Below are 13,400 nucleotides of genomic sequence, written 5' to 3'. Positions count from 1 at the left end.
TCAAATACATCTTTAAAAGCATTTAATTATTTTTCACCTAGAAAGCAACACTCAGCTTTGGTAAATGGAAAGGCAATCTTGCTGAATTCAACATGAAAGGCTGTCAGCCTGCTCTAAAACATAAAGGACAAAAGGCTTCACAGGGCACTCTGCAGCAATGTAGGAGCTGTTACCACCTTCACAGCAAACAGAAGCACAAGATGATGGATAATACAGCACATCTGAACAGTTTCAGAAGACAAAGAAGTTGTCAGCGCACTGGGGGTAAACAGGCTCTGGGAAAAGAAATGCACCAATGCTTTTTGTCAAAATTTGAGGCAGGGCTAGCAATATTAATGTATGCAGGACAGGATAGTGGTTGAGGGCATGGTCTTGGGATCACAGCCAAACCATATACCAGCAATATGGTCTGAAGAAAGTTATTTAATCTCCAGTTTTCTCATCTGTAAAAGGAGATAACAAACACTCATTTGGTTTATACAAGGATTAAATGAGATAGTGCATATATACAGAAAAGAGTATGCATATACAAATACATAAAATCATAAGTTGGGAAATGATAGTGTTTCTATTCCTATAAACAAAGAAAATAAGGCTTAAGATTAAAAATGTGAATAGTTTTAAAGTGTTTTCTGTAACACAGTCTACAATTAGCATTTTCCAGATGCTTCCTATGATCCTACATTTTTTTAACTACATCATGTGACTCAAATACACCTACATTTTTTAGACAGTACAATGGAAAGGCCCATGAAAGCAAAAGTGATATTTTAACTAAAACAAATTTTACAATAAAATCTCAAACCAGTTTCTGTCATGGCTATCTGATGATTTGAGAATTTAATGAGCCTCCATTTTAGGGGGAAAAAAAGCTCAATATGTCAGCTGGCAAAATTTTTCCTTTCTCCTCCTTTTTTAAGTGTTAGAGTGTTAACAGAAATTATTAGACTATCTTTAAACATGAAAAATAATGGCTGAAAAATGAAACTAGTGGATTTTGTATGTAACCTTGACTTTTGCTCCATAGCTAGGTGAATCAGTGCCAACTCCAATTCTGATCCATCACCACTTATGATTTCCAATATCAATCATAAGCCGGTTTCTCTCACAGACCACAAGTTTTAGTGTAATGAGGGCTCATTAAAGTTCTCAGACTGACAAGCTTTCAGACTGAGGTCCTTATACCCTAAGTCACGTGGGGACCTGAGATCCTAGCAGCCCAATCACTCCTTTCAAGAGGATTTAAGTAATTCCATTCTCATGTTTGCTCCACCAGGTTTCTTTATCTATCTAAAGTCAATGAAAAAGTGATAGCTACCCCACCCATCTAAATTAATCTCTGTGTAAGAATTGTTAGTGAATTATGTATGTAACTGAAATCTTCCCAGCACAAGTAGTCAAGAGGGCTTGAAAAAGCATGCCAGACTTGGAAGATGTTGTTTATGTTCTCACAAAGAATGTGGGTCACCCACAAACTGCTAGGTGTTAGGGGACAGCATGAGGTTTCTGGCTGCTCAGCATCCATACCTCACTCCTTCACTAACAGGAATCTCACCACCCATCCTTGGATGTGGTCTTGGGGGGACTGTCAATTAAAGTGTCCTTTTCCATACTGATTCAAGGGTGACAGTGACCAAAGTTGGAATAAGACTCTTGCTGGAATCTGAAACTCATGCAAAGGCACTAGGACCAAGAGCTTTGGGAGCTGATATTCTTGAGAGCAGTAACTTGAGGAGCTTTCCAGATCTATCTAGGTCTGCCCACACCTTGAGAGGTCGCCTAGCTGTTGACCTTTACCAAGGCCTGGTGCTTTGGCTTTTCTGCCAATTCTCTGAGCTTATCCATACACTTCCAATAGATTCCTTGTTCTTGAATAAGTTATCTGAATAACTTAGTTAACTTAGTTTCTGTTGTTTATAATCAAAGAACCCCTACCCAGAATCCTAAAGTATTTGCAAAGTGCTGATGAGCAGGCCCTTGTTCTGGTTATTCTGAGCACCAGCAGCAGCCCTTTTCCACTGAGCACAACACTGCTACCTACAGGAGAACCAAAACATGGAGGTTATATAAAGTCTCCAACAGGAATGCCACTCCCAAAGAAAGAAGAGCAACTTCTGCTTAAATAAGGCAAAGACTTCTCAAGGTCATATATTTAATTTATATATAAATTTGGACACTGGATGAAGAATGTTACCTCAGAAGGAAAAACAGGTGGTTCAAAATTTGTCTTCTATTTATACAAAGTTGATGTTTTCAAAGAATACTTCTAGTGATTTCCTACACTGTACCTTCCAGCCTCTGTGCTTCACTGAAAACAAGACTCAAAAATGTTATCACTTGATGAAAGTTTCTGACTAGAATTTTAGAACAATGAGCCCTCTAGATCTACCCACTCACAAAAAAGAAAATTGAGTAGGAATCTTCTTCAGTCATAGCCTTCAGTACTATATGCTTCTCTACAGAGAGATACACTCCTTCATTTTCACCATCATTCAATTTATTATCAGACACACACCATCACATCCCACCGTCATGAGCTCAGAGGAAAAACACAATAAATGTGGAGCTACAGCAATTAGCATGAGGTATGTGATTCAACTTTCTGTCTATATTCCTTCATTTAATAAATATTTGAACATCTACTATGAGATAATCATGGTCCTTTCAGGAAACCAACACCTAATCAGAAAGCAGAAGACACAAACAGTGACATTACAATGTGATGAAGAACGCTGACAGGACTAGAAATTAAGGTGTTTCTTGTGTTTCAGAAAATAGTAAAAATAAGTTTTAAAGTTTTGTATGTTTTTTGGAGAAGGGGAGAGAAAGTAAGAAAGAAAATACTGGGGTTGGGCATTATCCTGTGGGCAGTGGGGAGGAAAATGAAATGACCCTTAAAACCGCATCGTTAAAAACAGCAGGGCCATCTCGCAGAAACAAAATTCGTTTTAAGTCATCACTTGGTGGACATAATAGCTACAGGCTGGAAATTTAGAAAGCAAGAGGTCCTTCATTAATACAAAATTAACATAGCTTGAAAGATAAAAGAGGAAATCTTCCTGATTATTTTCATATGAGGGAAAGGGATATCAGGCAGTATGCAGAATGTTTATTCCTACATTGGTTGAATTTTGGAATCACATCTGATTCATTACAACACAATAATTGCAAGTACCTGGTATCTGTAACATCAAAAAATGTTGCAAAATTTCTTTTGCAGTACTACCTCAAGGGAAAAAAAAACTCCACAAAATTATAAGTAGCTGGCAATACAGGCACACACACACATACACACACGCACATTATTTATATGAAATTGAACTCATTGTAATAAATACATATAAATTTCACTCATAACTTTTCTGATATTTGTGACTTTAGATATAAAATATATAAGCAAGTTAACACCATGGAGAGGCAGCTGTTTGTGGAATGACAATGTTCCTGGAGATGCAGCCAGAAGATCTGGGGTCAAATATTGATACCACCACTTATTAGTTAATATGTATGGTCTTGGCAAATCGTATAATCAATCTAGCTATGTTTCCATTTCTTTATTCATGAAATGGGGAAAATTCTACTTTGTGGGGTCATTGTGAAAAATAAATGAAATAGCATATTATGTGAAATCACATTACGCATTACCAAAGTTTTCCATTCTCCTTTCCTCTTCTCAAAGTAATGACCCTCCCCTGCATCCCCTACAGAGCTCAGCTTTATTGCTTTGTAATTATGATGTGCATGTAACAATGTCCAAGAAACTACATGGTAAAAAACACCAACATACAAACCTGAATGCACACATTGTTAGTTGGCCATCATCTAGATCCCAAAGGGCTCTTGAGCACTATCTATTGCTTCCTAGAAATGTAATACATTTTCTTTTCTGAATACAGTCAAAATTATTCATGGACTTTGAAATATCACCATCATGATGCTGCACAGAGCAGCTGGTTGATTGAAAGTGACTCCCCCTCCCCCACACTCCAGCTGTCACCAGGAAACCCTCCTCGATGCGTGAAGACAGTGTAATAGTTCTTCTACCACTATTAATAACAATCTAACAAATACTTAGCATTTGAAATGATTTTTCTTATGAAAGATCATTATTAATGAAAAATTAAGTATTTAAAAAACATTTTACCATATAAAGGCAAACCAGCTGCTTTCATATAACAAAAAATGAAGGGATGGTAAACACAAGTAATATATTTCCACTGACTCCTTATTTCTTTTTCCCTGAGTCATTTGTAATGCTAAGCAACAGTCAGTTAAAATACTAAATAGCTTTGTATAGTGATACAGCTGTCACAACTTCGAAGGATTGAAAAAAAAATCACTTAAATTCTCAAAAATGTGCACATAATTCTCTCTGTTCTTGTCAAATATGGGTCAGATTGCAGGCTAAATCATTATATATATATTTTTAACAATCACTCTGCACGAGAAGCCATACACACACGTTGACATTGCTGAAAACCCTGGGTGCTGCTTTCAGAACAACTTTGAAAATCCACTCGCAAGAATTCTTAATCTCATTACAGTTTCATCGTAGCTTATCTGCTGAGGGATTCTATCCTGCAGATGAGGAGTTTCATACTCTGTTCCCTAGAATGCTAGATTTCCCATGTCCCTGTAGAGGTTCAAGTTGAGCACCAGCGGGAAGGGCCTTGCCTTCAACCTCACTTCCACTACTGTATCTCAGCTCCAGAGCTTTACAGGTAAGATTTTAAGAGGGCTCCTTGCTGCAAATCTGATGACCACTGCTTAAGCGACTATCACTGCAGCATAAAATGAAATGTCTTTTTAAAGAATCTTTTTATATCTTTTTTATAGTAAATTTTTTACAAATACTTGCACATATCTAACTTTACATAAATGCAAAGATTATTTCCTTTTATATTTTGTCCTCCCCCACCCCACATTATAACAAGTAAATAAAATTATGACTTAGTTTGAATTGGTTCAAGTATTTTGTGCTCCTATAACAACATACAATATATATATACATAAAATACATGCAAGAGATTTTTATTGCTGATTTTTAAAAATGAGACCTGAAATACTCACTTTGTTATCATTAAATATTCATATTAAAAACTATTAACCATTTCAGGGCTAAGAGCATTTTCTTGTACTTTGGTGGACATTTTCAATACGGTCTTATCTCCTGTATCACTGTCTCCTTCTTTAGCTGAGTGTCCCCATTACCTAACTGAAGATACTTGAATATTAACCATCCCTTGACCCTGACCTTCCAGTACACAATCAAAACAATTTATGAAAGTTGCTCTGTTGTCACGATAAAACTGAAGCTGGTGTTTTTCTACTACATTTAGGGTTTTAACTTTCTCCAAGTGTTTGCTTTCTCTCATGCAAAACAATGTGAAAGTTCTGATTCTTCACTTTAGCACCTTTCACCATTTAAAAAGAAAAGTAGTGCAGTTAGGTAATAACAGGTAATAACATTATTTCATTTATAAAAATAATATGAGGATATAAGCCTTGCTTATTTATGAGAAAATAACTTGGGCTTCTGGTGATATATACCTTTTTTCCCATCCCCAAGATGCAACATTTATCGAGCCTACATGCCTAGCACATTATTGCATCCAATTCAATGGCGTCAGGAAGGCCTGAGGAAGGCTCACCCTGTGACCCCTTCTTTATAGAAGCAGAAATTAAGACTAGGAGGAAGTACCTGTCTAACAGACACAACCAGTACGTAGCAGAAGCAGGATTCAAAGCAGGGTCTATATATATGCCTCTCAGACACGGACAACAAGAAACGTTTGGGGCATTTGAAGAATGAATGCCTCACAATGGGGTATCGTTAATTTTGGCTGCAGGGTTAGCAGAATTCTTTACAGAAGCTGATACCCAAAGTGACCCATGCTTATTCCAAAACTTTCTCAGCAACAATATCCAGGAGGCATGGCGTGGCCTCGGAGCAGTGCACTCTACTCAAGGCAGCATGCTCTACAGGCCTTGGTGCGGCACTGACCCTTCTCAACACTGGAATCTAGGCTTTGGTGCAGCTGGTTCAAATCCTGAATATTTCTCTTTCTCCCCCCACACTGGTCCCTGTAAAGGGAAGGGAACGGGAGAAAACACATTATGATGACCTAAAAAACTGCCTTTTGAGGACAGATCTAACTTAACACCTGTGATCCTTCCAGAAAATGGATGTATAGAGAGTGGATGGGAGATCTTTTTTGTATCGTGGAACTGTATGACATACGGGAAAGCAACATAAAGATAAAAATATCTTCAGCCTCTCTTTTCTATGCAAGTCACTGCTCCAAAAGCCTTCTCAACTCTGAGGCTACTCCTTACTTCTGGCCAGTTATCGAACCTCTCTCTTTTATCAAATTCCAGGTCAAAAGCAGAAGAGACCAGAAAGCCACAGATTTAAAAACCAGTCTTTGAGTGTCTTCTACGCGTGCTGGTGTTAAGCCCTTTTTCGTGCATTTTCTCATTGAATACTCACAGTCCTATGAAGTAACATTTAAGTAACTTGTCCAAAGTTTTACATCTAGGAAATGCTTTCCCTGGATTCATTCCATTATGTGTGACTCCACAATGGGTGTCCTTAATCATTATGCCAGCAATTCTCATATTTTAACATCCAGATGCATTGGGATTAACTGGAAAGCTTGTTAAAATAATTTGTGATTCAGTGAAGTCTAGAGTAAGACTCCCAAATCTGCATTTCTAACAAGTTCCCAGGTGATGCTGAAGCTAGTAATCCTGCCATCACGCTTTAAGAACCTCTGTAGGATTGCTTGCTTTCCCAAGTCAGCCAGGCTACCAACAAATGACAGACAAAAACGACATAAATCTGAAAAATTAGACTTTTAAAAAAGAATTCCAGAGACCTAAAAAAAGAGGCGGAGCAAAGTCTGCACGTCATTAGCGTACTGCAAAGTGACCCACGTTACCTCCATGACTGAATCGTAGCTACGCAATAGTTCATTCTGATAGTAACTTTGAGTCTTCAAAAATGAGTTTATGCTTGGTTTGGAAAAACAAATAGTATGTGATCCATTTTCGGCGCTTTTTACGGTTAGGCAGAAAAGGATTGAATTCACTTGGGTAAACTTCCTATCCACTATTAAGAGAAATATCACTACTTAGGTTAGGTTTGTGTTTGCCATACACTTGCTTACAGAAATGCTTGAAACTGAAAGCTGTGTTGCTCAAGGAAGTCGCTTAAATTTCCTGCTTTAAAAAAGGAACACTCTAAAAGTCCCAAAGAGTCAATCCCATCCTCCGGGATCCTCAACACATCGTTCGCGGTGAGGTCCGACCTCAGAAATGGGGGCGAAGAAAAGGGGACCCGGGAACCCCCCCGGTTGAGTCGCCCCAGAAAACGCTTCCCCGCTCTAGGACCTGCAGAGGGTGCCCAGGAAGGGAAGGCTGCGCCTTCTACCCCGCCCTGGTCCTGGCCCCTCAGGACGTGCCGACTGCCTCCCCGATGCCCCCGCCCCGCCACGGGGGTCAGCCGCCCGGAGGAAAAAGACAAGACACAGGAGCAGACCGGACGACGCAAAGGGAGCCAAACAGACGCGGAAACTCACGCTCTCTACGGCCCGCTTGCGTCCCTACGTCTTCGCGCGCGTATGCGTCATCACGCACAGCCGCCGGATCCGGGACACTGCAGGTTCTCTTGGCCTGCGGGGAAGGGAGGGGGCAAGAAAGGGGATGTGCGCTGCCTCGGAACCCGGCTCGCAGGGCCCGTGTAGGGCAGGGGAGGGCCGTGAAGTGAGCGGCCTGGCCGCAGCGCATGCGCAATTCGGGTTGTCGTTGCCCGCCCTTTGCTCTCCGCAGGTTGGGTCGAGAGACTTCGTGTTGGCGGTGGCTGGGAAGCGTCCTTGAGGGGATTACAGGGGAAGGTTCGCAGCTGAGTGTAGAGAGTTGCACCCTCTATTCATCCTCCAAAGCTCCGGGAACCGTAGATAACAATATTCCTTTGTGCCATAAATGACATTTGGCCGCCGACCACACGTAAACCAAACGGGCGGCCTGCGTTCGAGGGGCCGTATGTGGGGAGCCCCGGTGAGTGGGCCCGGCGCGCCGCGATCAGCTGTCCCTGCAGCCGGCGGGCGCCTTTGCCCGGGGCCTGATTGTCCCTGAGAACTCTGGCTTCCCGGCCAGCCCAGACACAAGCTCAGGAGCCTGTGGGAGTCACATACCGACTGTGAAAGTTATCTACGACAGGCAGGACTGTAGTCGACGTCTAGGGTTACAAACTTCGGCGCGAGACTGCATTTCTTAGTCTGCCTATCTTAGGGATTTTGTTCCAAATGTCTTTTGATGCCATTTTAATTATGTTTTCTGCATCTACTCCAGAACTAATTTTATGTTCAGTTGTAGGTGTCAGGTTAAGTGCTATAATGCTTTTTATTTCATACAAATATGAAAAAAGAAAAAAAAAAAAAAAAAAAAAACTGACTTACCAGTGGGATTTTCTAATAACTAGGGAAAAGATGTGCCTTTTCCAAGGAGGAATCCAAATGTAGGTTTTATGCTGCTGCGTATCGGTTGGAAGTTGTGGCAGCTATGTTTAACTATTCTACTAAATCAAAAACTGCCTAAAACAAGAATTTTGATTATCTATGCAGTAGCATTACTATGTTTGGAAGAACTAGTACCCTCAGTCACTTTTCATAGAAATGTTTAGTTTGAGTTTAAAGTTTAAATGAAAACTTTCTTCAAGTACAGGGTATATAACAGATTTTCAAGTGTCAGAGAAGAGTCTTAGCAAGTTGTAAGTGTATGTTCCTTGGCCCTTATAAAAGTTTTCTCTTTTTTCTAAGGGCAGTATGCTTTTGGCTGGCAATGAGAAACTACATTCTTTGAAATAGGAACTCAAAGGAAAGAAAAAAGCAGTGAATTACCTATGGAAATATATATTTCCCCAGGAAAAAAATAAACATAATTTCTCAAAAGGAAGGGGTCTCCATTTATCCTGCTTTTCCATTATTATAGGTATCAATTCAATTAATACTAATCCTATCATCTGCACCTTTCTATAATTACATCATTTTTCTTGTCCTTATCTTAGTATTTCAAATACAGAGGTGATCTTTTGGTCCCCCAAATCAAGAAGTCTTAATATAGTAATTTCACAAAAGTGTAATTATATATAGGGATTAAAACTATGCCTAGGCAATCATATCCTATTTCAAGTATTATCAGTGAAAAAATCTCATAGACTTTTCTTTTTTTAAAAAATGACCTTCCCTTTTGTCCTGTATGATTCATTATGTACACTGGAATTTTTAAAATTCCTATTGAAAACAGCATATTGTATTATGCTCAAGTCCCACTTAAATTGACAGATTACTTGAATAATAATTACAAATCTTAAGCAGTCAGCCACATCCTTTCAATGAAGCAAGACTAGAAATACCAAAGAATCAATGCAAGGTAAGTCCTTTTAATATAAAAAGTATGCAGATGTTACCTTACCTTACTTTGTGATATAATAATTCCTAAAAGTTCAAAAGTATTCTTGTGTCTTAATCATGAGAAGTCATTGTTGTACACATTATGCACATTATGCATTTGATATAAGTCAGATCTAATGGTCAAAACAGATTTCTCATTCTATCAAAGGCTTTCAGGAAAAGCAGCAATAAAGGGGATTACACTATCTGATTTAAATGAGTGTTCCTAAAATGGCTCTGTGTAGAAACAGAAGAGTTGTGGGAACCTTTCTTTTTTGGTACTGTTCTCTGATAAAATGAGATTAATTTGGGAAATGACAGTAGAGAGCAATTTTGATTAACTACCAAATATTTGGAAATTGAACTTAAATTACTCATGGGTCAAAAAAGAACAAAGGAAATTAGAGAATATTTTGAACTGAATGAAAATGAAAACACAATATATTGAAATTTCTGGGATGTAGCTAAACAAAGCAGTGATTAGAAAGATATTTACCGCTTTAAACACCTATATTAGAAAATAAAAAGATCTCAAGTTCATCTATGCTCCCACCATAAAACTATAAAAAGAAGAAGTTAAACCCAGAGCAAGCAAAAAAGAGGAAATAAAAAAGATCATACTGGAAACCAGTGACCCAGTAAACAGAAAAATGGAGAAAATCAATGAAAATAAAAGTTAGTTCTTTGAAAAGAGCAATCACATTGACAAAACTTTATTATGCTGACCCAACCCCCACCCCCCCAAAAAAGAAAAGGTAGAGAAAGATACAAGTTACCAAAATTGGGACTATAAAAGGGGACATCACTACTGACCCTACCACAATTAAAAGGATTTTAAGGGAATGTAAATAACTTAATACCAATAATTAGACAACATAAATGAATTAGAAAAATTCCTAGAAAGACAGAAATTGCCAAAACTGATTCAAGATAACAGAAAATAGGAGTGGGGGAGTGGACACGTAAGTAAACAAACTGAATTAATACCTTAAGGTCTTCCCACAGAGGAAAGCCCAGGCCTAGATGGCTTCACTGGTGAATTCAAATCAAATATTTAAGGAAGAAATGATAGCAGTTACACACAAACTCTTTCAGAAAATAAGGTAGAGACCCTTCAGAACTCATTCTATGGGGGAAGTGTTACTCTAATAACAAATCCAAAGACATCGCAAGAGAACTAGATAACCAATATCCATCGTGAATGTAGATACAAAAATGCCCAAAAGTATTAACAAACCAAATCCAGCAACATATATAAAGGATTATACATCATGGATACAAGGTTGGTTTAACAAAAAAAAATCCACACAATTAATATAAAATACTATATTAATAAACTAAAGGTCAAAAAACACATGGTCACCTCAGTAGATGTAGAAAAAAATATTTAACAAAATCCAACACACATTTATGATAAAATCTTTCAAAAAGCTACAAATAAAAAGGGACTTCCTCAACACAATAAGGGCATCTATGAAAAACCTATAGCTAATATCATACTTACTGGCAAAATATTGAATGCTTTCCATTTATTCAGGTCAGGAACACAGTAAGGTTGCCTTCTCTGGCTACTTCTATTCGATATTGTACTGGAGGTTCTAGTCAGTGCTATAAGGGACAAAAAGAAACAAAAGTCATCAGATTGAATACAAAGAAGTAAAACTGTGTCTGTTCACAGATTACCTGATCCTGTATGAAGAAAACCTTCAGAAAAACACACACATGCACGAAGAAAAATGATTAGAATTGATCAGTGTATTTAGCATGGTCTCAGGAAACAAGATCAAGATACAAAAAAGTATTTATATATACTTTTTAACAGTCCAAAAATGAAAATAAATAAACCATTTATTTCCCAATAGCATCAAAAAGAATAAAGTACTTAGGAATACATATAATAAAGTAAGTGCAAGACTTGTACATTGAAAACCATATAACATTGCTGAGAGAAACTGAGAGACAGTCTATGTTCACAGACTGAAGGCTCAATATGCTTAAATTGGCAATCTTGGTATGCTATTTTTCTTAGAAATTGACAAGCTAATCCTTATTATCTAAAATAAAAGATCTAGAGTCATCAAAACAATTTTGAAAAAGAAGAATAAAGTTGGAGGAGTTATACTACCCAATTTCAAAATTTACTACAAAGCGAAAGGAATCTAGAGAGCATGTTATTTGTGTAAGAATAAGCATACAGATCAGTGGAACAGAATTGAAAGAGTCCAAAGATAAACCCTTATGTGGTCAAACAATTTTCAACAATAGTATCAAGGAAATTTAAAGGAGAGAAGATAGTCTTTTCAATAAATGATGCTGAGAAAGTGGATGTCTGTCAAAAAAAAAAAAATGGACATAAAAAAAAATGAACTTAGACTTTGACTTTTACCTCACACCATACATGAAAATTAACTCAAAAATTAACTCCTAAATCTAACACATAAAATGATAAAATTTCTAAAAGAAAACATAGGAGGAAATCCTGGTGACATTATGTTAGGCAAAGACTTCTTAGAAATAACACCAAAAGCATGATCCACAAAAGAAAAAATTGATGAGATGGACTTCCTCAAAATAAAAAAAAAAATAAATTTTACTTTTTAAATGACAACATTAAGGGGGGCAAGATGGTAGAGTGGTGAAGTGTAGGTTTTAGTTACTCCTCCAGGGCAGTAGGTAGAAAGCCAGGAACCATGTGGACCAGACACTGCACAGCAATTTGACTTTGGGCATCCTTCATACAACACTCATGAATGTGTGGAAAAGCTGAGATCAGCGAAATCTGTAAGTTCTCGCAGCCAGGGTACCCGTGCCCCTCCCTGCCAGGCTCAGTCCTGTGGGAGGAGGGGCCCTCTGTGCTGGGAATGAGGAGGGAGAACTGCAGTTGAGGCTCTGATTGAAAACTCAGACTGCTGATCAAAACTCCAAACATAGATAGACTGAGACCAGACACCAGAGAAGCCGGGAGCAGTCATCCCAGCAGGGAGGAGATAGAGCTAGCAAAAATAGAAAAAAATCCCAAAAATAAAAACAGAGACTTTTTGGAGTTCTGGTGAACATAAAATGAAGAAAGGCAGGGCTCAGGCATAGTCTGAGCAAATCCAGAGCGTGAGGTCCCTGATCTGAAGAGCCTGTTTCTCTGCTTTCTTGATTGTTCCTTAATGGCCATAATCTCCTAGTCTCCTTGTCTCTTAGCATTTCAATAGCCCATTAGATCTGCAAGGAGGGCCCTTTTTTTTTTTTTTTTATCTTTTTCTCTTTTTCTAAAACAATTACTCTAAGAAGCCCATTATTGAAAGTCTCAAAGACTTGCAATTTAGGCCCCGGCAAGAGCAGAGCTAAGGTAACTCTGAGAGAAAAAGCAGTAAGTCTAGTGGTTGAGAAAATTCGCTAAATGCCACAACTCCTCAAGAAAAGGGGGGTGTCCCCTTACAGCCTTCTTCCCGGAGGGCTGGGAATGCTCCTGCCTGGTGCCATGCCACATGCCAGAGCTGCCCCAAACAATCCAGTGTGATGGGAAGTGTTTCCAACAACACGCGCACACACCACAACATAGGGCATGGACAATAGCCTTTCGTGTACCCGCAGCTAATTGTCCCATAGCCTGGAAGGTGGAGCTGTGTGAAAAGGGGGAAATTAACATGCCCCATTCAGCCATCCTTCCAGCAGACTGGGAACGCCCCTACACAGCCCTGCAGCCCAGAACTTCCCTTGGGGATGGTGCTCACCTGTGACGTAGCACAGTCTTCCCTCAGCAGGGGACTTAGGAGGGCATGACTAGGAAAAAGGACCCACTTGCAAGTCCCAGGGACCATATGCCAATACCAAGGCTTGTGGGTCAGTGGCAGAGGCAAACTGTGGCAAGACTGAACTGAAGGTTTAGACTCTTGCAACAGCTTTAAATCTCCAGGAACACCTGGGAGATTTGATTATTAAATCCACCCTCCCTCC

At 38.8% G+C, this 13,400-nt stretch overlaps 1 protein-coding gene across 4 annotated transcripts in view; it reads right to left on the bottom strand.

The window, feature by feature from the left end:
* Positions 1-11,537, bottom strand: part of RHBDD1 (rhomboid domain containing 1) — a 145,341-nt gene extending 133,804 nt beyond the window's left edge. For 2 of the 4 annotated variants that reach the window (XM_037848468.1, XM_037848470.1), the window contains exon 1: positions 10,957-11,060. The gene's annotated coding sequence lies outside the window, so the exon portion shown is untranslated. Of the gene's footprint in view, positions 1-7,580; positions 7,778-10,956 lie in introns of those variants that run through there. The other 2 variants (XM_037848466.1, XM_037848467.1) reach the window with 2 other exon arrangements.
* Between the last annotated feature and the right edge of the window lie 1,863 nt (positions 11,538-13,400).

Source organism: Choloepus didactylus, chromosome 9, assembly GCF_015220235.1.
Source record: "Choloepus didactylus isolate mChoDid1 chromosome 9, mChoDid1.pri, whole genome shotgun sequence".
Taxonomy (NCBI): Eukaryota; Metazoa; Chordata; class Mammalia; order Pilosa; family Megalonychidae; genus Choloepus; species Choloepus didactylus.
This window is presented reverse-complemented; position numbering and strand designations above follow the sequence as displayed.